The sequence below is a fragment of the Xyrauchen texanus genome, chromosome 18 (genome assembly GCF_025860055.1).
Source record: "Xyrauchen texanus isolate HMW12.3.18 chromosome 18, RBS_HiC_50CHRs, whole genome shotgun sequence".
Classification (NCBI taxonomy): domain Eukaryota; kingdom Metazoa; phylum Chordata; class Actinopteri; order Cypriniformes; family Catostomidae; genus Xyrauchen; species Xyrauchen texanus.
The window spans coordinates 12,786,181-12,806,159 of record NC_068293.1 but is presented as its reverse complement, the minus strand read 5'-3'; the positions used below and the strand labels follow the sequence as shown (position 1 = coordinate 12,806,159).

At 37.6% G+C, this 19,979-nt stretch overlaps 1 protein-coding gene across 1 annotated transcript in view; it reads left to right on the top strand.

Moving 5' to 3' along the window:
* LOC127659000 (cytoplasmic protein NCK2-like) overlaps positions 1-19,979 on the top strand; it is a 576,925-nt gene that overhangs the window by 424,647 nt on the left and 132,299 nt on the right. The gene's annotated exons all lie outside the window — the stretch shown is intronic.

Sequence of the window (19,979 nt, the reverse complement as noted above, 5' to 3'; positions counted from 1 at the left end):
CTGTTGAGTGAATTGTGTAATTTTATATAGATATTTTTAAATTATTAAGATTATTTAAAAAAGTGTACAGAGATTCTCTCTAAATGGGCACAGAGCAGCAAGACAGACAGTGCGACTAGGCTGATCCACTAATCAAAACGTTCTTTTCAGATTGGATATTTGCGAACCAATCATATTTTCCATTTCAGTAATGGCCAGGATATTTCCAGCATCTAATGCTGATCAGGGCTCGACTGGTAATCTGGCATACCGGGCATTCCACGGTGGGCCGATGCACTTTGGGGCCGATCAGGGGCGGACTGGCCATTGGGAGAACAGAGCGTTCTGGTGGGTCGGCCGCGAAATGGGCCAAATGGGCCGTGATAAGCTAAAATTAGCCGCCGTGTTAAGCAGAACAAACCACAAAATGCTGGCGCGATATGCAGAAAAGGACAGCGACCCCCCCCCCCCATCATTCATTCTTTCTCTCTATTCTGTATCTCTTGGTATCTGAGATCAGTCAAGCAACATTCCTGCAAAGCTACCTAAAGTGCCTTTATCTGATCTCAGTAATGCAAGGTCAACCAATCCAATTAAATCTACAGCACCAAAGCCTAACATCTAGATCATGTAAACACATTTACTGTAAGGAATTATGCAAATCTTTTACATGCAAACACGCATAAACAACTATTGCTGAATTAGATATTTTAGACAGTTCTGAGTGCCAGGTTGTGGATAATGCAGCAGACTGCTGTGATCTAGCATACTGGGAGTGAGTTCCAAACAGAAAAAAAATCACCCTCCAAAGGGAAGTGAAAAAAATGAAACACTTATTTTTTAAAACATTCTTTTAACCTTTCAAAGCTCTGAGAGTGGATGGTAAAATCTTTGAAGGGAATAGGGCACTTTGGAATTGAAAGCACCCTAAAACTGTACAGCATTGCTCCACCACTGTAATCCAGTGACATTGTACACGGTGTATATCCTTGAAAGATGGGAGGGAATGAGTTATTATATGAATATATGACCCATATGACCTACAGTGCTCTGTGTGTAATAGGGGTAACGAGTTTAGCACTGATCCCCAGACACAGTGGATATTGCTTATCTATCATCCACCTGACTGCCTTCCAGTAAAAGATTTCTCCCTTTAGGCTCCATTACAAAGAGTGGGGCAACAGGAGGATAGGAGCTTCGGTGTTTGCTCATCTGTGTGGGGCCAGAGAATGGAGCTCGCCCCCTGCTTCACTGCTCTTAGTAAAGAGCATTCCAAAGACTGGAAGTTCTTGAGATAATGTTTTTCCAATTTTAATGCCCTATTTAAACAGTTTAGAATAAATGTACTGCAGGGCCTAGTACCTCTAAAATTCACAGCATTTTATGCCTTTAAGTACATGATTAAATCACTCAAATCATTGTATGCATTTTAAACCGGGCTTTAAGGACATATATAACAGTTTAAAACAATAAAATTCTAATTATACATACATAACAATCTGGGCTATAAATTATTAAATTAGATATTCCATCCATCCATTCATCCATCTTCACCCGCTTATCTGACGTCGGGTCGCTCGGGCAGCAGCTCCAGCAGGGGGCCCCAAACTTCCCTATCCCGAGCCACATTAACTGAGATATTATTAATACTAAATTCACATACCCAGTCCTACATGTGCAAAAATGTGGTGAAACTCCACAAATGCAATCCATAGGCATTGTGCCAGCCATTATCCAGTCAACTAATAGGCATCCTTAAAAAATAACACATAACAAACACTCAATTTTAAAATGCGACTATTGTGAGAACATATTTGGTGTAATTTATCAGCATTTTGTGTAAAATGTGACATATACATATTGCATAATAAACATCGCCATTTTCTAATCTTTTGGTTTGCACAGTTACACCAGTTTCATACACTAACCTGCAAACTCATCAACATCAAATTATTAATTCTTGAAGAAGTGCAACATCCTTTTGTAACTTTTTTGTGTATGGTGACAAGATTCACAATACTTTATCAATGCCTCAAAAGCATATAGAGAAAATAATGTGCCAATTAATAAACAATGTATCAATATTGTAACGATTCATGGATGGGAAAGGAGGAAGCTGGGACTGGCTTGACAAACACGTAGACATTTATTTGTAGTACACGTAGTATTTATGCAGGGAATGTGATTGAGTGCTGGATTGGTATCAGGTGTGAGAGAGATCAGTGCTTTAGGGAGAGAGAGCGGAATGAGAGAGGGAGTCCGGTGTGGATGTCACACTGTCACTTTGTAAAATGGTTATAGGTTACAGTTATGCTAATGTAATATCTGGACCAGTGTTTTTCTATGTGTTAGAAAAATTGTGATTTACCACAATTTTGCTGTTAATTCATTTACAAAATTTCCATATTCAATGGCATATAAAAAAATGTTTGCCTATTGTTGGGCCTGTGCAGTATTTACTTTTTTTTTGGTAAACAATTTTGGTATGTAAGACTATTTTGGATGTAATATATTGGTTGAAGCAAAACCAGTCTAAAATTTAAATCAAGTTAGTCCTGTCTTAAAAATAACCTTTCATCCAATCAACAAGTTGTTGGATAATAGTTTCTGGATAATTCCTTAATCTTTCTCACTTCTAATTGTAAATTGTAAGTGCTAACTGAAAAATTACCACAGAAAACATTTGAGCAATTTACAAGTAAAATGAACATTGTTCCATTGGCAATGCTCAAATATTATGGAAATGGAAATATGTGAACTTAAACATGCAAATCAGGCCGAGATTGCAAAGGTAGGTGTGTCTGGATCAAAAAAACACTAACCTGCTTTATATAACCTGGTTTTGCTCCTACTGTGATATGTTACATGAGTTCAGTTTAGAGGAATTTGCTGGGCTGTGAAATATGTAAGGGATAATGTACCGTACAGTCCGTCAGTTATTATAACAAAATAAACCATGACAGTGTCACCAAGTCTGTACACTTTCCTACTTATTACATAATGACTTCCAAATAAAAAATTTACATGAAAATATTGATTTGATATGAGCTAAAATTAGTTTACTAAGTGAGAAAAAAGTGGCTGATGAGTGATTTAAGAGATAAGAAACAAGCACAGCTAAATATGAAATCCTTTGCCTCGAACAATGGTCAATTATACATTTAGTGCAGAGGTTATAAAGTGTATTTTAATTATGGTATATACAGTATGTGATGTGGAATGATGTGATGTTTTTATATCTCTTGTACTTTAAATGTTGTGTGAAATGTATAGGCCAGAACATGACCCAGATGCAAAGATGAACAAATCAGTTGCTGCAAAAGTCAATATGCAGAAGTGTCACTGATTCAATAATAATAATAATAATAATAATAATAATAATAATATATATATATATATATATATATATATATATATATATATATATATATATATAGAATTGAATGTACATTTGTATGCATATAATTTGTGTTATTATCCTGGTAATAATAAACAAATACTATTGGGGTTTCAAATACAGCTGATGAGGGAGTCACAGTAGATTTTGCATCTTTATCTACTCTGACTGGTTTCAATCATTTATTTAGATTTTTTTCATAGAAATGTAACAGAGTTTGCTGTCTCTGTAAGAGTTTAAGGTTGGGCAAGGAGGAGGTGGGAACCGGCAGTCAACATAAATGTTTGATGATATACAGTCAGGTCCATAAATATTGGGACCTCGACACAATTCTAATCTTTTTGGCTCTATACACCACCACAATGGATTTGAAATGAAAGGAACAAGATGTGCTTTAACTGCAGACTTTCAGCTTTAATTTGAGGGTATTTACATCCAAATCAGGTGAACGGTGTAGGAATTACAACAGTTTGTATATGTGCCTCCCACTTTTTAAGGGACCAAAAGTAATGGGACAGATTAACAATCATAAATTAAACTTTCACTTTTTAATACTTGGTTGCAAATCCTTTGCAGTCAATTACAGCCTGAAGTCTGGAACGCATAGACATCACCAGACGCTGGCTTTCATCCCTGGTGATGCTCTGCCAGGCCTCTACTGCAACTGTCTTCAGTTCCTGCTTGTTCTTGGGGCATTTTCCCTTCAGTTTTGTCTTCAGCAAGTGAAATGCATGCTCAATCGGATTCAGGTCAGGTGATTGACTTGGCCATTGCATAACATTCCACTTCTTTCCCTTAAAAAACTCTTTGGTTGCTTTCGCAGTATGCTTCGGTTCATTTTCCATCTGTACTATGAAGCACCGTCCAATGAGTTCTGAAGCATTTGGCTGAATAATAGCAGATAATATTGCCCGAAACACTTCAGAATTTATCCTGCTGCTTTTGTCAGCAGTCACATCATCAATAAACACAAGAGAACCAGTTCCATTGGCAGCCATACATGCCCACGCCATGCCACTACCACCACCATGCTTTACTGATGAGGTGGTATGCTTTGGATCATGAGCAGTTCCTTTCCTTCTCCATACTCTTCTCTTCCCATCACTCTGGTACAAGTTTATCTTTGTCTCATCTGTCCATAGGATGTTGTTCCAGAACTGTGAAGGCTTTTTTAGATGTTGTTTGGCAAACTCTAATCTGGCCTTCCTGTTTTTGAGGCTCACCAATGGTTTACATCTTGTGGTGAAGCCCCTGTATTCACTCTGGTGAAGTCTTCTCTTGATTGTTGACTTTGACACACATACACCTACCTCCTGGAGAGTGTTCTTGATCTGGCCAACTGTTGTGAAGGGTGTTTTCTTCACCAGGGAAAGAATTCCCTGAAGAATTCATCCACCACAGTTGTTTTCCGTGGTCTTTTGGTGTTGCTGAGCTCACCGGTGCTGTTAGATAATTTTGTCATCCAATGTATTTAATTTATTTGTTGATCTGCAATCCCCGTCTCGATACGGCTCAGCTGAGGGAAGAAAGAAATGACACAGACTCAATGGTATCAAATCCCTTCTTCAACGTTTATTGCTTCAGCATTCTGTTATATGGTCCAGAAAACCACATTCCACTGGACCCCCACCAATGAAATAGTTCTTTACCTTATATGGGGGTGACATACATGTTTCAGCTATGTGTGAAACGTGAGAGACAAGAAACAGATTCCTTAGAACATCTTTAGAACAGTGAGCAGCTGCAGCTACCCAACAAAAGAAGTTTGAAAGAGGCCTTCATTATTCCACAGGTGCGTTCTTTCTTTTTAAGAATGTTCCAAACAGTTGATTTGGCCACACCTAATGTTTTTGCTATCTCTCTGATGGGTTTGTTTTGATTTTTTTGAACTCTGGACCTTTTATCTGCTCCTTGTAAGTGGGATAATGAGGGAATAACACACACCTGGCCATGGAACAGCTGAGCAGCCAATTGTCCCATTACTTTTGGTCCCTTAAAAAGTGGGAGGCACATATACAAACTGTTGTAATTCCTACACCATTCACCTGATTTGGATGTAAATACCCTCAAATTAAAGCTGAAAGTCTGCAGTTAAAGCACATCTTGTTCGTTTCATTTCAAATCCATTGTGGTGGTGTATAGAGCCAAATAGATTAGAATTGTGTCGATGTCCCAATATTTATGGACCTGACTGTATATCATTAAACATTTATGTTGACTGCCGGTTACCGCCTCCTCCTTGCCCAACCTTACAGAGACTTTTTGTGGTTTGACAGCTTGAATGAAACCTATTCAAGGGTACACATATACATATTGCATAATAAACATCACCATTTTCTAATCTTTTGGTTTGCGCAGTTACACCAGTTTCATACACTAACCTGCAAACTCATCAACATCAAATTATTAATTCTTGAAGAAGTGCAACATCCTTTTGTAACTTTTTTGTGTATGGTGACAAGATTCACAATACTTTATCAATGCCTCAAAAGCATATAGAGAAAAAATTGTGCCAATTAATAAACAATGTATCAATATTGTAACGATTCATGGATGGGAAAGGAGGAAGCTGGGACCGGCTTGACAAACACGTAGACATTTATTTCTTAAACATAACATAAAACTACTTCACGTGCGGCTTCCCCGCAGACATGACAAACACACACACACACACAGCTCCATATGTCTCTCTCTCACGTCTGCCACTGTTACTCTCCTTAAATACTCCTGCCACCTCTCACTGGAAAGCAAGACCAGTGTGGCACACAGGTGGAACTCATTCACCACTTATCTTCAAAGCCTCTCTCCGCCCAGAGGCCACTTGACCCTGCCCTGCTTGCCACAAATATGTTTTTGTTATTTCTAATGGTGACTGAAGATAACATTCTGCTTAACTCTTCTGTGTAACACAAAAGAAGATAAGTAATACAGCAGTTTCGAATAACATGAGGGTGTGCAAATGATGACAGAATTGTAATTTTTGAGTGAACTATCCCTTAAAGTATATTAACAAAGCAAAGAATACACATGTCACTCCTAACCCCTGCTCCAGGAGGACTGTTCCTCTAATAAGTGTTCTGTGATAAAAAAAAAAAAGCATCAGCTTCATGGTAACTTACGTAGCGGAAATAGCTTTAACGTATAATACTTTAAGCAGCTTTCAATACAGAGTGTTGGTATATACAAGCTTCTTATTCATCTCACATATGATACTTGTCTAATGTTTCCAGCAGTTTTGGCTGCAAATAAATGAATAAATAAACAGTTAAGCTCCATCATCAGCTGTCCTACTAAAACTGCTTCCATCCTGATCCCTGTCTCTATTACAGAGGAATAATGAGGAATGATTTTCTGCTGGTACACCACCACCACCACAAACAAACAAACAAAATGCATATAATAAACACCCTTAAAATAGTTCACTACGGATCTTGGACTTGATGGGTGTTCTGCAGAGCTACACGTCCACTAGAAGCCTGCAGTCGGCTAAGGAACATTGCCTTGTTTTACAAAGTACAACACAAAGAGGCACCAAAACACTTTCTTGGACTTTCAGCTTACCGCGTTGGTGGGATGACCTTCCCAACTCCATTCGTGAAGCAGACTCAATCTCAGTCTTCAAAAAATTACTTGAAACTTATCTTTTCCGAGAGCACTTAACTAGTCACTAACCAAAAAAAAAATGGTTTTTTTAAAGAAATTGCACTTGTATATGTTTTGAATACTATTCTGAAGCCAGTGAAACTTTGTAATATGGCACTTTTGTACCACTGTCTCCTTATGATTCGCTTATGTTTTCCTCTTTTATAAGTCGCATTGGATTAAAGCGCCTGCCAAATTAATGAATGTAAATGTAAATGTATAATGTTCTTTAAACCTGAAACTGGAAAGTTGAGCCTGTATAATGTGGATTTTAAACATTTAGCATTTGGCCCTAGATCTCACAAAGTTTTTTTTATTTTTTATCTCACATATCCGGATTTACCAAATGTATGTCCGGGCGCAGGTTTCCAAATGTATGCAGATGATGCAGTTGTTTTTGTGAGTGGCAAAAGTGTTGAGGCAATTACAGAACAGTTACAGCAACATATTAATTCTGTGTCAATATGGTTTCAAAACTCAGGACTATCCCTTAATCTGAGTAAGACAGTGTCAGTTTGTTTTGCTTCCAGATTACACCCCATGGAAGAACTGCATCTGACAAATAATGGTCAAAGAATTGCCCAGGTTAAAGAAGTAAAATATCTGGGATTAATCCTGGACTCCCATTTATCATTTGAAAGTCATGTAAAAAAAATCACTAGAACAACTAGGGCAAACTTGTATAGTTTCAGAGTCATACGGGACTGTTTAACATTTCATGCGGCAAATACATTTATGCACACAATGATTTTTTCTCACCTAAGTTATTGTATAACCTCCTGGTCACAGGCAACAGACACAACAGTCAGGCCCCTAAGATTGATTTACAACAGAGCTTTAAAAATATTGGATAAAAAACTGTTAGAACACACCATTGTGGAGTATTGCAGAGGTTGAACTTTTTAAATTTTGAAAATTGTATTAAATTTAGTAACTTGAAATTAATGTATAAATGTTTGCATAAACAAGCCCCTGAAGTTTTTAGACGTCACATAGTCCCACTTCGATCAGTGGGCTCCATTACACGAGGGCTGCTAATGGAAATGTGAAAGTGCCCGTTAGAAAAAAGACCTTTGGCCAGTCGGCTTTTACTGTACAAAGTGCTAAGCTCTGGAACTCCTTGCCCGCCGAGCTGAAACAGGACTTAGATCTGGGGGCTTTTAAAAATGAATTAAAGCGTTTTTAAAAAGAGATCAAGTATGCAATCATTTATAGTTTGCGCTCAAATGCACATTTCTTTATGCAGTGTCAGAATTTAGTAATGCTCTTGTAAATGTAAATGTATTCTTTTTTACTTTCTGTATGTATTGTTATGTGGAAAACCCATCTGGGGACGGACATTGCAAATTAGCCTTGGCTATAAATGTTGTAGTGTGGTGCATGTTGATTGTTCCCACTTGTCCCTATCAAATAAATAAAAAATAAAAAAAATAAAAAAACATAAGGATGCTTCTATCAAATTTCCACAGCAAATATTTCTGGGTAAGGACTAGCCTAATTAAATACACAATAAATTAAATATGCTCACACACACCACAAACATTAAAGTGCTCAAACTGGTTTCTTCCAGGTCATAAAGTGAACTGGGTCACTTCAGCCCAACACTCTCACTTTGCGAAGTCTTTTTAGTTTATACTGTTTGATCAATACAGTATACAGCAATAATTCATAAGCATCATCTCAATATGGAAGGAAATAAAAAGAGATACAGCTTAGAGACTTAACATTATTATAGGGGAGATTTATACCCCTTTCCCACCAAAACAATGCTGTTTTTGTGCCACTGGGGATCTGTGAATCTCTCTTAACCGAGTTTCCACTGACGAGAAAGTTGAATGATGACGTAGCTGACTACATTACTACGTGACCTGCCCACAAATAAACTTAGTGCATCAAAGTTTAAGGGTCTTGAGAACATGTTTTCGCATCCAAAGTAATCTGATTAATTCCACGTCAAGCTGCTTTTGAATCAACGTTGAGAAATCATAACAAATATAATTCATAGCAATGAATTTGCACATATGATATTTATTTGTTTTAGACAGACAGGGAAAAGCAGAGCAACGCATATAGGAACAGGATGCCTATCAACAGATTGTGTCCAGGGCCATTTCTGGACATGTATCACATCACCATATCAGGTGTTTCCAGTGTAGACAGCTTTGTTGATTATCCTGGGAACAATCTAGATTTATGTAAATTTGTTATGTTTTGCCAATTTTAATACAGTTTCCAGGCACATCGAACTACAAATTGCTAACTTGTAGTTGTCTCTGTATAATAGGCTGGGAAAGGAGAGAGTAAATAAAAATGTACACTCCTCTCCTTTAACAGTAGTCAAACAACCCAAAGATCTGAAGCCTTAAGGTTCTAGGTTACACTAAGAAAATGATCCCATGTATGTGCTTTCCAATCAGAGAAGTGAATACAAATACACAAGCAAGTGAGAAACTTGCTCAAAGCACTAACGTCTCAACATAAAGCTTGGTTTTCCTATGCTGCTGTAGGCCTCTACCTTGGAATGCTCCAACCTGTCATGCTATACAAATGCTCTCATGAAGAACTGCTGTCAAGACTCTCATCTCTCAGTGCCAATGGCCTCAGGGCTTCTGTGCTCATTCATTCAGCCATGTTTAGGCTGATCCAGAAGCAGCCAGTCTCTTCCAGCCTGAAAGCTCACACCAGCCCTGTGTGATTGGAGAACTAGACCTCTGCTCAATGTTCAAATTCTTCTCTAGGCATCCACCAGAGCACCTACCTGGTAAATTAATATTACAGAGTTAAGGGGATTTCCCCCCAACATTTAAATTCCATCATCATTTACTCCCCCCTAAATCATCAAGAACATAATAAAGACTTGATAAAGCAGTATGGTTCAGTATTTTTTTAATTCATTCAGATATCGGCAACTGCTAAATCGACTCAAATCATGCTGCTCTACAAGTAGAATGTTTCAAGATGCTTTAGAGGGATAGTTCAAACAAAAAGGAAAATTCTGTTGTTCAAAACCAGTATGGCATTCTTTCATATGCTGAACACTAAAGGAGATGTTTAAATGAACATTGCAGTCCATATTATGAATACAACGTCAGTGGATAGTGTCTCACTTAAAATAGGACCAAGTGTGATAAAAGTAGTCCATGCGTAATATTCCAAGACTTGAAGCCATATGATAGATTTAGGTGAGAAACAGCCTGAAACGTGTGTTTAGTGCTAAAAACAATGCCATAGTAAATGAGCTTCTCTCATGCAGTCATGAATTTGTAAGTCAAGATTTTCAGAATTAATGTGTATTCTTGTGACAGGGAGGAGGGCGGGGCCGGGTCGTGATTATAGACACCCGGTCCCTTATCAGGCTAATTAAGCCTCCGAGAGAGATAAAGGCCGATTGCAGACAGTGGTGCCACAAGAGAGAGATAGTTAACGGACATGTCCGCCATATGTGTGTGTTTGTCTATTGTTTAAGTTAATCAATAAAATATTGTTTATATCGCCAGGCCGGTTCTCGCCTCCACCTTTCCATTGAACTGCTTTAAAATTCTGTTCAGGATAGGGGATTAAACACTGATGTGCGGTCTGGGTAGGCAAACTAGGCACTGCCTACCCTGCCAAAATTCAAAAATAAAATGTTTATTAAATAATAAACTTGTATTTATATTTTTACTTTTTATTCTTGTGATTTTTATATATGCAATATGTGTGTTATTCCAATTGTTTAGACGTTATGATGACAAATGTAGCAGTTACGCATAATCAACTAAAAAGAAATGGTAGAATAAGCAGTGCTTTTACGGTCCATTCATTGCAGACGACAAGCGGAAAACCCATGTTGCGCATGCGCACTTCGATCCTGTATTCTTTAACATTTACGGCAAAAAGCACAAATCTGCTGTGCCTTTTGACGTAAATATGTTATGCCCGTAATCATCTCCGTTACGTATCAGACATGGACCAATTAAAATCGAGATATTCCTGGACATTTGCGTAGCTAACGTCATTACACCACAGCTAGCCAAAATCAAAATCAAAATGACAGCACCGGCTGTAATCACGGAATTAAGAAATTTTTCCAAGCTCGATTTTAATTCCAAATATGAGTTAATTGCAAGAGGGAGGTCTACGCCAGCCTTAGATGGACTAGTACAGCAAAAGGGCCCAAAACTTATCCGATCATTTCAAACTGATTGGTATGTAAGAAAAGATTGGCTATGTGGCTGTGCGCTTGTGTGTGTGTGAGAGAGAGTGAGTGAGTGTACACGATATACATCCTGATTTGTACATTTCTTGATATGCCGCGCTTGTGCGTAATGTTCACTGTTATTACGTATTATTAGCTTAAACAATAAATCAGGTAATCTGGCTTTCATAACTCAGTGCCTAGCCTCTTTAAGACATCACCGCACGTCACTGGGATTAAATAAATAAGTAAACAGGAAATGAGTGGTGATTATGAACAGTACGAGATCACCCATTTACGCAAGCCTGACTTATCCTTAGGAACTCAGTGATAGTGCCATGAGTCAACATGGATATTCGCTTTATGAGAAAAGCTTTGATAAGAGGAAAGAGACATGCATGTACAAACATGGGCGTGCTCTGGATTGTAGTCATCGATCCATGTTTTACGCATTTACCTTAGATCACTAGACTAATCAATTACTGCGAAGGCTTAAAAAGAGTTGGTTCAGTTCTGCTACAGAAGAAAATGTACACAAAGTTAATACTGGAAAGAAAAGTTGTGCAGAGCCAATAAATGTTCAGAGAATAAATTGTGGGCTATAATCCTCAGAGCACATTGTGACATCAGAATGAAATGCTTCACATCTTCATTTCTCTGTCATTGCATGAACTATGGCCCAGGTGTTTCTTAGGTTCATTCATGTCTATAAAGTATAATTGAAAATATAAGTGCAGACAAGAAAGACTCAAAGTTGTACATTTTTACAGTTTGGCAGTGGAGAGAAAAACTGCGTAAACGTACTAACTTTTGAGTTAAGTCAACAGTTATAGGAATTGGTATCTTGACCGAGTTAGTGTTTCTAGGGAGACTGCTTAAGGTGCGCCACTCCAGGAAGTCAAAGGAGGAAGATGACCCCTTGGGCTATCTTAGATGAGGAATTAAAGGACACGAATGAAGCACATCACGTAAGACTAGACCTTGATGGAGTGGTAGGATGAGTATTTGTGCAGGGAATGTGATCGAGTGCTGGATTGGGATCAGGTGTGAGAGATCAGTGCTTTAGGGAGAGAGAGCGGAATGAGAGAGGGAGTCCGGTGTGGATGTCACACTGTCACTTTGTAAAATGGTTATAGGTTACAGTTATGCTAATGTAATATCTGGACCAGTGTTTTTCTATGTGTTAGAAAAATTGTGATTTACCACAATTTTGCTGTTAATTCATTTACAAGATTTCCATATTCAATGGCATATAAAAAAATGTTTGCCTATTGTTGGGCCTGTGCAGTATTTACTTTTTTTTGGTAAACAATTTTGGTATGTAAGACTATTTTGGATGTAATATATTGGTTGAAGCAAAACCAGTCTAAAATTTAAATCAAGTTAGTCCTGTCTTAAAAATAACCTTTCATCCAATCAACAAGTTGTTGGATAATAGTTTCTGGATAATTCCTTAATCTTTCTCACTTCTAATTGTAAATTGTAAGTGCTAACTGAAAAATTACCACAGAAAACATTTGAGCAATTTACAAGTAAAATGAACATTGTTCCATTGGCAATGCCCAATGTGGCAGGGTGGAGGGCGGGGCCGGGTCGCGATACTACACACCTGGTCCCGCCCTCCACCCTGCCACACCCAAATACTGTGGAAATGGAAATATGTGAACTCAAACATGCAAATCAGGCCGAGATTGCAAAGGTAGGTGAGTCTGGATCAAAAAAAACACCCAAGTCTGTACACTTTCCTACTTATTACATAATGACTTCCAAATAAAAAATGTACATGAAAATATTGATTTGATATGAGCTAAAATTAGTTTACTAAGTGAGAAAAAAGTGGCTGATGAGTGATTTAAGAGATAAGAAACAAGCACAGCTAAATATGAAATCCTTTGCCTCGAACAATGGTCAATTATACATTTAGTGCAGAGGTTATAAAGTGTATTTTAATTATGGTATATACAGTATGTGATGTGGAATGATGTGATGCTTTTATATCTCTTGTACTTTAAATGTTGTGTGAAATGTATAGGCCAGAACATGACCCAGATGCAAAGATGAACAAATCAGTTGCTGCAAAAGTTAATATGCAGAAGTGTCACTGATTCAATAATAATAACAATAATAATAATAATAATAATAATAATAATAATAATAATAATAATAATATATGCTAGAAATGTTATTTCTAGCATATATAATTTATTTCTAAAATATTATATATATAATTGAATGTACATTTGTATGCATATAATTTGTGTTATTATCCTGGTAATAATAAACAAATACTATTGGGGATTCAAATACAGCTGATGAGGGAGTCACAGTAGATTTTGCATCTTTATCTACTCTGACTGCTTTCAATCATTTATTTAAATTTTTTCATGGAAATGTAAAAGAGTTTGCTGTCTCTGTAAGAGTTTAAGGTTGGGCAAGGAGGAGGCGGGAACCGGCTGAACAGTCAACATAAAGGTTTGATGATATAAATGAACTTAAAACAACATAAAACATAAACAAACACTGACACACATGCCTCTCTCCCTCTTGAACCGGTGTCTCTGGCTTTCCTTTATTTAGCTTTCCCACTGATCAGCTGATTCAGCTCTGGCCGTGCTCCTCACAGTCTGGCCACGCTCTCCTCCTCGTCACAGTCTCCCATGTACCTCAATAGACATTTACCCCACTATAGTTTACTTTTGCACTCCAAACCTGTAAATGTGAAAGGAGTCTATACTCTGAGTATTCTGCCCTGCTTTGTCCAGCCCTGGAATGAGTCAAACGCTATTTGACTACTGAGGAAACTGACGCATGACCCCTGAGGTCATCCAGTGTTTGAGAAAGTCATACAACCCTGTATTTTACAATCATTGACCTAATCTGGGCCAGCAAGTGTGTTTAATAATTCAAATTCAAATCTGATGACCATGTATAAGACAGTGATTATGTAATTTAAAGGGGCTGTTCGTGGCTGCTCTCACACACACACACACACACACACACACACACACTACAATGTTGTTGCAGCAATAATTATGAGGACTCTCCATTGACATAACAATGTTTATACTATATAAGCTATAGATTCTATCCCCTAACCCTACCCCGAAACCTAACCCCCACAAAAAACGTTCTGCATTTTTACATTTTCAATATAACATAATTTTATTTGTGATTTGAATTATGGGGACTATAGAAATGTCCTTATAAACCACATTTCTAGCATAATACCTTTGTAATTACCAGTTGGTAACCTAAAAAAATGTCCTTGTAAACCACCCAAACCTGAGAGAGAGAGAGAGAGAGAGAGAGAGCATGTGAGATTACCTGTTGCCACACCCAAGCAGAGATGCTGTCAGCTTTATGGAGATCAGCTTTCTCAGATGAAAAATAGCCATCCAAGCAGGGGAATTTCTCCCTATTTCGTGGTAGCCTGTGCTCAAGAGTCTTTCACTATAGAAACGCAATGTCCTCCAACATTTTAAACAGTGTGCCCACTCCAGTGTGGAAAGTAAGATAAGAGGTAAGCGCCTTCAGTTTGTTCAGTCTGTTGTGTCTCTCAGCTGTGATGAGCTGTAATTGTGTTAGTTTAAATCAGTTTAAAGCTATTTCCTAGCTTTAGTAGTAATACGTGCAATCTTGGAGTGTTGTATGTAAACAATGGCTGACACGAAATTCACTTCACGTCACCTAACTGACTATCTTTTGCCACCACCATTTATTTATTTGACATTTGTATGTATGTTGTGTATATGGATACATTTTCTTTTGTAATGGAAAAGTATTACACAGAGCAACAAGTGAATTGGTGATGTTGTGTGTGTGGGCATACTGAGGTGATTTCATTGAGATATTCCCTGATGCAGCAGAAAAAGCTCTGCAGCTGCACTGTCTGTTTTTCCTTTCCTGTGAGCCAGTAGGGCATGACATACACTGAACCAGAATATGCGTTTCAAGAAGAAAGAAAAACAGAGAAGCAGGCAGCCTAGCAGGCAAAACAATTAACATATCACGAGCAGGGAAAAGAATACCACAATAGAAGGTATAAAAAAGTGCCAAAATGTCAAGAAAGTTCTTGACATTTTCGTGAGTGTCACACCACAGATGTGAGATGCAGAGCCCATATTCAGTAAAAGGTAGAACGAAAACATATTGCAGTCTTGAGTGCAATAACTGATCCTATTGACATTTGTTATTTGTAACATGCTCCAGAATCCACACTGATGCTGATGAAAGGAAGCCAGAACACCTACAAATACACTAGTCTTTATAGTGACCTACTGTTCTAGGAATAGTTCCCCCAAAACCAAAAATTTTAATTATTTTTACCATTTACAGTAAATACTCTTGTTCCAAAAATGTATGAAAATTATTTTGTGTTCTACAGAGGATAGAAACCTATATGGGTTTGGAACAAAATGGGTGTGAGTAAATTATGCCTGAACTTTCATTTTTGGGCGAACTATGCCTTTCCAGTAGAAAAAAAACTGCATGTTTAATTCTAAGAATTACCAAGAGCTTGGAAAATAGTCATAAAAATGTACTATTTTCCGGTGTTGGCTCATTTAATTTACTAACAGTATATGTGGACCTCAGGGGAAAAAAGGAAATAAATTATATGACCCCTATAAAAATAAATTGTCATTTAACACAGTCAAGAGCTAAAATGCTATTGTTGATACATTTTACAGTTCATTCTTTCAATTTCTCACTACTTGTTCTGTCCAAAAATGCTGAGATTTAATTTTGTGAGACAGGCATAAAGAAATATTGCTGATGGAGAGGCTGATAGTGTGACGAAGCAGGCGGAGAATGGGGATCTATATGCAGCAGTTTATTCAAAAAACATAAAGAAAAACTCAGAAGAAAGCAAAACAAGGGAGACCTGGCACAGAGCATCCAAAACATGCTAGAACTAACAAGGAAACTAAAAGGGCTTATATACACAAAAGGAACAAACAAGGGAATGAGGAACACATGGGGAAACAATCAGGGAATGAGAACTAATCAGGGGAAAACCAATCATAAAATGAAACTACAAAGGACTACAAAAACCAAACAGGAACTATACTAAATTTCAACATAAAAGCACAAAACAAAAGACAACAGTGAACATGATAGATAGAATCTGTTCATCAAAATAAAGGCCATAAATTTGGCCATAGTTGGGCTCTGAATGGATCTAACTGATATATAGCCCTTTATAGATGAAAACACAAGAGGCCTCTTTAATACGAGCTCAAACTCAAAGTGTATTCTATACTTCTCTCTCTTTCTCTAGGGAGTATTTATCTGATTCCCTGATTCTGTTAATACATACAGAATATATATGAGCTTGTGTGTTTATGTATAGATAGTTGTTTATGGATGAGGTTGGGATCGTAGAATATTCAGTGCAGTCCTCTAGGACCTTCCAAGGCCCTCAGGTAGTTTAATATTTGAAAAATATTTGCCCACAGGAATTGATTTTCAGGGGCGTTATTTACTTTAATTATGTTTTTCATTTTTTTATTTCTAACAAACACAATCTGTAAATAATTCACAAGATATTATAACACAATGAACTACATTTAAAATAACTGGCAAGTCTCTGTGTTAGAGTATATTGCTTGCTACTGTCTAACATCAGAGTAAATTTGAGTGTTTTCTTCTGTTTGTTTTCAAGCTGATTTTAGCTCTTTTTTCCCCCTCAAAACCTTTCTTGCACTTCTATTTTTGTCACTTTCAATGCATTAAAGCAAACTTTTATTTTTCTGAACATGTTGTCCAATCTAATTATTTTTAGAGTGCTTTTTATGATGAGTGTTGTTCCCAAGCAGATCCCTGTCACCCTCTTCACAGACAACGAAGCAAGAGAGATGATGAGAGATAAGGATAGAAATACAGAAAAACATCAAAAGATGACTTCTCTCTGGAAGTATGTTGATTACTCTCATATACTCACTGCTATGTGATTGGAGAATCATGAAAATTGGGACGTTCAATGTGACCTGTAGTCTAAGGCACAGAATTCATCAAGGGTGAAATCTGTAGGTTTAATTAGTTTTTCAAGCTCCTCTTTTTTTCTTGCAGCTTTAGACAATGGGTAGAAGAAATCCCAAGATTCAATCGCAGCTTCACATATTTACATTGGAAATCCAATCAGGAAGGGTGGAAAAAAAGAGCAGGATGGAAGGGAATAGATGAGAGAGAAGGAGACTATGGTAGAGAGTGAGACATCAAGAAACGTGTGTGACTGATGACAACAGAAGACACTTTAAAAAGACTTGATTGTATGTGAGAAACATTCTATCAATGGGAGATATTACAACTTTTTGGCCACATCCACACTACATTTTCATTTGAAAAGGCATGATATCACTATGTTTACACCTCTCATCCACACTCATCACAACTCGCTTTTGGTGCCCCTCCGTGGAAATTACACCCATAAAATAGAGCTCAAAGGTGCCCTTTCGCCAAACAACACTTACCACTTTGGCCACTGCAGGCAGTGTTTCACATTTCAGTAAGCACAGACCAGTTTTAGCTAAATAAATGTCAATCTACTGTTTTTGATTGTACATTAAGCTGTTCAGGCAGAATTCATTGCAGATGTTTAATATTTAAGGTTGAGGTCGACCGATAGTGGATTTTGCAGATACCAATAACTAAGGTGGTGGAATAGGTCAATATCCGATTAATCGGATGATAGGTTTTAAAACGTATTCATAGAATGTAAAAAAAAATTACGACTACAGTTACATTTAAGTCTTTCCTTACTATGAAGGGCACAGACATTGAGGCAAGAGTCCAAAATGAATAAAGTCCCAGCAGACAAAATAAACAAAAATCACAATAATCACATGACATGATCTTGGAGCTCGCTAATAACTCTTCATGCTGGTGTGTTCATAACTGACTGAGCGGGAACTAGCTGTTGGCCTCAAAGTAGTTGGAGCTCCAGGTCATACCTATGACATGGGCCAATGGCAGTAAAGAGATGTTTATCAGCCAGTACAAGTTTCCTGAAATTTTGCCCTGGCAAGCCATTATGAACAACTGAAACAGAGCTAACACATTTGTTTTGGACAGATTTTGTTCTTTTATTTCGTATGAAGTGTGCAGGGGCCTTAATGGTCGATCACACATATCTCTTGATTTACGAGCTGTTTCTGAATCTCTGATTGAAGCACATCCTGTGCTATGAATCTATTAATTAAAGGGGGTTTAGTTGAGGTGATAATGACATGAGAGTGTTCTGGAAGCTGCTCTGAACTCTCATCTGTGGTGCTTCTCTAACACCCTGTATTCACAAGGCCTTCTTCAAACACGCACACACACACACACACACACACACACGCACGCAACACACACACACACACACACACACACACACACACACACACACACACACACACACACACACACACACACACACACACACACACACACACCTCTAACTCAATCAGTACCAACTGTATATCACTTCAAATCCTACTTTACAGTCTGGGCTCATTATACTGCTTCCTTTATGCTGCATTTCATCACAAGAATGTATTGGTCTTTTTCATCCCTTTCGCACTCTCTAAACATTTTATTGCCATGATTTTAAAGCTGGAATGTGTTACTGTTTGGATGTTAAAATATGTTCTCTTGTCCCAGGTTAATATGCAGAGACAACTATAAGTAAACCATTCTTGGTTGATTTCCCCAAATAGTGCAAACACTTTGGCTCTGTGGATCTGTGTAAAAAGTTTGAGAATTTGGGAATCAAGTTGGTTTGGGAGTCCTGACTAGCCTGACATGGCAACATAGGCTCAACCAATGTCACATGTTTGATGTGGAATTATCTATTTCTTTCACATGGCAGATGGGGAAATGTTGGGAAACCTGTTTGAAAACATTCTATTTGTTAATGCAAGTGGTGCAGAAATCATGCATTTCTATAAAAATTGCATTATTGCCGAATCATTTGCACTTATAAAATACATATTTATGTGCTGGGTTCTGGAAGTAAATATCCCATTTATTTTTTCCATTGACAAGTTGATTTTTACCGATAATATTTAAAGACTATGCTATGAGCTCAGAGGATGTTCATCGAGGTAATATGCTTCCGTTGAAGCCATCAGTCTCTGTAATTTCCTGGTGACAACTACACTATCAGTTGTCTAGCAGAGAAAGATCCAACTGAGAACTGTGGCCAAGAAAGCCTGCCAAAAAGGTCCGGAAGTTACCACCCACTCACATGATGTACTGTGAATGACACAAATGAGTTGGTCTCCTTTCACCCTCAAACTACATATGTATTTGAATATATAGGAATATTTCACAATAAACTTAAACAATATTGTTACTACTGTATAATCAACTCAAATGCGAACTAAAATCAGTAGTTTTATAAAATTCCATTGTTTTATGTTAATTTATGTCATTTGCAATGCTTCATGGGATTGTAGTTTGTGCCCTCGTGAAAGATGGTAACGCTTTGTCTTTTCGTCTGATTTTCAAATACAAATTTTCAAAAGTTTGTAATGTTGTGATTCACCTCAGAGCTGTTTGGTTCATGGCTTATAACTCTTTTATCAAGGATTTTATGAAAAGTCCATGGAGGAAATTAATGGGGAATATACTTCCTGAACCCTGACGGCTGAAAAAGGGGGGCAGGCACCGTTGCGCTCTATTAGGCCTAAGCATTTTATAACGACACAAATATAATGCAGATATCACATTTTCTCGCTCTCTCTTTGCTATCAGGGGGAAAGTTGGAGACAGAGGAATTACAAAATTTGGAGTGACCCATTT